This window comes from Amblyomma maculatum, chromosome 9, assembly GCF_055883805.1.
Source record: "Amblyomma maculatum isolate TAMU_Amacu chromosome 9, ASM5588380v1, whole genome shotgun sequence".
NCBI lineage: Eukaryota > Metazoa > Arthropoda > Arachnida > Ixodida > Ixodidae > Amblyomma > Amblyomma maculatum.
Genome location: NC_139352.1, coordinates 102,734,514 through 102,740,624, shown reverse-complemented (window position 1 = coordinate 102,740,624; position 6,111 = coordinate 102,734,514).

The window sequence follows — 6,111 nt, the reverse complement described above, 5'->3', positions numbered from 1 at the left end:
AACATAAGCGAGTGGCCGGAATCTTCGAGACCGATCTCGGTTCATCTTGCGCGACAAAATAATACAGAATCGTATCGGAACGACAACACATAATCGATACCCGCGCTAGATTCACAGTGACAAGGCCGCGTGCCGGCTGTCTAAAAAGAACAAACAAAACTCGAATGATTTGCGGCGTTGCATCATCATCATCAGCAGCAGCAGCCTAGGGCGAAGGCCTCTCCCATATTTCTCCACTTAACTCGGTTCTGTGCTAGCTGCACCCACTTCACCCCTGCGAATTTCTTAATCTCATCCGCCCACCTAACTTTCTGCAGCCCCTTGCTACGCTTTCCTTCCCTTGGAATCCAGTTTGTTACCCTCAGCGACCATCGGTTATCCTCTCTTCGCACTACATGTCCTGCCAATGTCCATTTCTTCTTCTTAATTTCCACTAGAATGTCGGTAACGTGAGTTATTTCTCTGACCCACTCTGCACGCTTTCTATCTCTTAATGTTACCCCTACCATTTTTCGTTCCATAGCCCTCTGAGTTGTCCTCAACTTAAGTAGAACTCCCTTGGTTAGCCTCCACGTTTCAGCCCCCTAGGTGAGTACAGGCAAGATGCAACTGTTGTATACTTTCCTCTTGATCGATACCGGTAAGCTGTTAGTCATAATCTCATAATCGGCGTTGCTCCCCCCTCAAAATAAACAAATACAACAAGTAAACAAAATACAAGAAATAAAATAGCTAGGGCCTTTAACGCGCTTTATAAGGCTTTAGGCGCACAATATGGACGATTTGTTCTGCGCCCCTGAGACGTGGTCGTGCCGTCGGGGATGACTTCATAATAAAGCGGTCCGATACGATGGAGGAATTTGTATGGGCCGAAGCACCATACGAAGTCGGCTCAGATCCATACAGATAAAGTCGCAAACTGTTACTAGCACACCCTGGAACATTGTGGAAACATAAGCGAGTGGCTGGAATCTTCGAGACAGATCTCGTCGCACCTTGCACAACAAAATGATACAGCATCGTCTCGGGACAACAACACATAATCGATACGCGCGCTAGATTCACAGTGGCAAGGCCGCGTGCCAGCGGCTCTCTAAAAAGAACAAACAAAGATTCGAATTACTCGCGGCAATACGCAACATTTGCTATGCATTTCTGCCCAACCCGAGATGGCGGACGCCGGCTTCATGTTTCTGTCACCACTTCTACTCCAGTTTTTTTTATGACCTCCTTGGTTGAAATCCTCACTCCATAGTTGAAACTAGTGGTTGCAGGCAATGCCTTCAACCACTAGTTTTGAACGACGGCAGAATCTAATTATCTAGACCTTGGATTAAGCTCTCTTCAATTTTTAAGCTCTCTTCAATTCACACATCTCAGACCATCAACATTCACTAGTTTTTTCACACATTTCAGACAGTACCGTTGGAGATGTGTAAAAAAGCTAGTGAATGTTGATGTTTTGGCGCCGTGTATTAGGTGAGACATTTGCATGCCTTGTGTTTCCCTATCGATGACAATTTAGGATGCAAATTAGAGGGCTGGAAAAGTGGTTATGCGGGACGCCGTAAGTCACAAATACCTTCCACGTTTCTTCTTGATGTTCTGTAGGCCAAGAAGCTTTCCCTTTGCATGGTGGTAATGCAAGTGAGAAAGGATGGATGATGAACCATGGGAGGCTTACTTTGCGACTGATGGTTGCAAAGCTCAGCGCATGTCGATCGTTGATGAGTAAACTCTGACGCTTTGTTCAGTGCTGAAGAACTTTTATTTCGTTAATTTTAAAGAAACTCGATCGCATGATTTTATTTCAGTTCACTTTCTGCCGACTCATGGCTTCAACTAGTCACCCCCAGAACGCGTGCTCGATTTGCGAAGACCTTTCTCATATCGGCGGACGCGGGCCGCCGCCAGTCCTGAAGACCCGTCCTCCACCACAACTGGCATTCGCCAATAACCTCGGGTTCGCCCTCGCACATATCGATATTTAGCCGTTTCCGCCAATAAGCACTCCTCAGCCAATAGGCGAATCTGTCACCAAGCTTTAACAAATAGATAATTGGCAAACGTCGCCATGGCAGCTGTGGCTAACAATCGTATAACTAAAGGTGATCCGGAATCACTGCGGAATCTGCAGTGACGAAATGCGGAAGCCTGAGTGTTGCAGCTGCACACGATATATCACGTGCCTCTTTTAGAGATTTCGGATTGCAGAAATTATAATAGCAGATGCGCCTTTGACGATATTGTGTAGAAAGCTGCGCATGTTCTTTTCCTTTCTTCAGGCGAAAGCTTTTTAGGCTCACGGTGAAAATACCCGTGTCCACAAGATTTCTCCGCGACATGCGAGATGTGTCAGCGAGATTCCGCGAGTGACATATACTGCACCTTTCCATTTCTGTAAACCAATTAGAGAACACCGGTGGGCTGTGATGCGTTCAACGGAAGGCCGATTCTGTTGGACAAGGGGCGTGTGATGTACCAAAGTGCAGTATAGGAACGATCAGGCCTACGTATTCCTCCAGTGCAGATTCTGCAATGCTCTCGAAACACAATTGCGTCACATCCCGTCGGTGACATAACAAAGTCACAATTCCGACGTCCTCGAAGGTCACGTGACCAGAAGTGAGGTACCACTTGTCCGGTAGTGTGGTATCACGGGATCACTTTGGACGTCGCCACTACTTCGATTGGCCATTTTGAAGTCCGATTGACTTATTTGGCTATAATTTATTAAATAATAACTCCACATGCACCAAATGTTTTTCATGATGATATCTTTTCATCCCCAATTGACTGCAGTTATTTTCTTTTTCCTATCTCCCCTAAGTTCGACGCAATCGTGCCTACGATTTTCTGGTGAAAAACTCAAGCATAGTCACTTAAGGCTCACGTATTAATAAGCGCATGACGAAAGCTGCTAAACTATGCTTTCGTCACCTCGTGTTCGGAGGGACTTTTAGGACAAAAGAACATGGAAACAGCCGTATAGCCTGAACAACACAAAGGAGGTCAAGCCACATGTTTTGCTATCCTGTCGAAGCTATTTTGTCGGCCAAGCCCGCTTTAGTTATCTCTGGCACTTTTGGGGGCTTATAACCTCGCTCGGTTTCGGGGGGAACTTGCTGCGTTTACAGGGTATGTGCGAGGTTACGAGGTTGGTAAAGGCTAGTAACAGCCGAGAGCAGACTCGCAATAAGCCAAAGAAAGTCGTGTCTATTATGACAAACATTGTCCAGTGGACAGAACAAAGCAAGAGGAAAGTGCAGTGTAAACAATTTCTTTTTTTTGCACGCGTAATAAGTTGAGCAACATTCGTTCGCAGTGGCCGAGAAACTGTGTTAAAAGTTAGCGTAGCATAAATGGCGGTCGTCTGGTCAAGCGCCATTTTTGGCTCATTGTAAGCAGTGTTGGAGTGGTCTATAGTTTGTGCCGCTTCCTTGTGGTGCGCTATATGTCGGACAAACTGAACGATGCGTGAATAGGCTACAAGAATACCTCAATTCTTGCGATAGCCACTTTTGAAGCTATTTACTACTACTTGCTTCGTTTCTCCTGAAGGTGCACCCGCCTTTTCTTCATAAACCAGTAGTTACATTCAGAAACAAACACCATAGCTCAAAGAAATCTATGAAAGCGTTCTTTACATACATTATAAGAGATGACTAGACTATTCGCTCTCCTTGAAGGTTAAATGGGACAGCTTTAAAGGCCCCGTTCTTGGAGGCATCTGGCGTTGCTGTTGTCATTGACAGCGTTGACGTTGTGATAGAGAAACTCACGGCCATGGCACGTGGCAGTTGGCAGCTGACATGGCCGTCGGCTGACTGGTAGCTGGGACGCGAGGCGTCCGAAGACGTCGTAAAGTTGACAGGCGCTGACAACGCAAGCTTCAACTTCCAGATGGGAGGTCAGAATATAGCCTTCGGGAACAATTCAAACCCATTAGTGTTACACGGTGCCTCTAAGCCGCGCAGGGCACGTCCAATACACCGCTTCGTTAAAGTAGAGATGTACCCCTGCGGACAAAAGTAAACGCGGAGCACTCTATTTGCTTCTAATTTTATTCACGCGTTGCATAATTGAAACTGTCAGTCGTGGTATGTGCGAACCGGTAGTAGACGACAGTGCACTTCTACTTGGTCAAACATTATTTTCTTATCTCCGGTACAGAAGGAGTGATTTTAATTTGAACGGAAAGCGTGCTCCATTTACTTACGTCCGCACCTGTACATCTATGTCCTATCTTTAATACAGTGTGGTGTTTTATGGCTGTATGCTGGTATATGCGGTATAATAGAGGAAAAAATCAGACAACTTGTTAAGCGAGCAGCACACTGAATGAACGCGAATAATACTCGCGATAGAAGCCGGCGTACAAAAGCAATTAGTGTTGTCGCGTCATGCCCTCAAAGGAACAGCTTAAGTGTACACCTCATTTTGTATCTGAAAATGAGTTTAACTTTTTGGGCCGTACCTATCTTATCAAGAAGTGGCAGAAAGTTAGGTCTGGGAATGACATCAGGAAGCTTGTGAGGATAATGCCGATATGGCTAGCACAGCACCAGGTTTATTTGAGAAGCATGGGAGAGACCTTTCTTTATCACGGAGTGTAGTCACGCTGCTTCTATTGCCGCTGCTGGTGATCATCTTGACTTACATTGACACAGGCGTGTTACGGGCCACCGGTATTTTCCAGCCCTGTCATATGCTCTGAAAACATGTCATCGACCAGGTGAGCCCAACATTTGTCAACGACTGCACTATTTTTATCTTAATTTTTGAACGTGTACTCTCTTACTAGCTTGGCGCTGTATACGCCGGATCTCACTTCCCTTTTTTTTTCTTTTGTAGGGTGCACGATGCATAGCGTTCTTCCTGAAATTAATATTAGTTGAAATCAGCTCTCTGTCCTCTCTCGTAGCTTGCACTCTGTCCTTGTTTCAGTGCACTGCTGTCCACCATGAACCATTATGGGTACCGTGAAGTAAAAAATTGTCAGCCGTTTGCCTACATCTCTAGGCACCTGCCAAGGCGGGTAAAAGAGAAAAGCACCGTGTCCAATTTTGGAAGAGAGGATGGAGAGATAGAGAGAACTATGAAAACAAAGAGGAAGAGAGTTTGAGGTAACAATTCGACTTGTGGCTTACGAGGCAAGCCACGTTTGTCTGAAGCCTAAACCAACTACCATGTTGGGCAGGTGGCAAAATGGAAACACAAAAACCCCCTCTCAAACTTCAGATGAGGAGAAAAATGCGAGAATAAAGAGAGAGAGAGATATAGACAGGGGAGACAATGTGCGGCCTAGTGGATTGAGAGGTTATGCAAATGTCTTTTTAAAGCTTAGTACCAAATTTTAATGCGAAAAAAAAAACTTAATTCAGCCATCCTTTTTCTTGACCAAGACAACTGGAGAAGCCCAAGCACGTGTAGACGGCTGAACGACACGGTGCCTTAGCACATTGTCGTCCTGCTCCTCGATGACCCTAAGCTCGGGGGGGGGGGGGGGGGGGGGGGAAGCAGAGTAAGGGCGCTTCCGTTGTGGAGCGTGAGTACCGGTGTCTATGACATGAGTGACAGTCACACTGCCTCCCAGGACCTCTGCTGAACGTCAAAAGAAGAACGAAAGTAGTACAGCAGTGTAAAAAGTTAGGTATGTTGAATAGGGTCCAGGCTGCCGTCAATAGTAGTCGCGAATATGTATTAATGAACGAAATTGGGAACAGAGGAAGGCGGGTTAAGGGCACTCAACATACGTTCACTGGACGTAGAAGGAAATGGGATTATAAGGACAGGGTCAACCGGGTCTGCGCGTCCCTGGCAGGTCCCAGCAAGAAAGGAACAACGAGAGGGAAACGTGTTGCAAATGTTCCCTTTGGTAACACAGTGGTCCACACACCAAACGGCAGGAGGGGGGGGGATATTTCGGTAAACAAATCGTCGGCTGGGGATAATTAACACATTAAGCAGCAAAACAAAGCTTTAACAGTTGCTTTATTGAGGGCTAAGTACAGGAAGCTTGATTACTAAGGGAAGCATCTTCAACGAAATATGAAATTGTATGTTTCAACATTAGTATGAGAGGTGGTTGATAGCAAGGCGTTTCGAAAG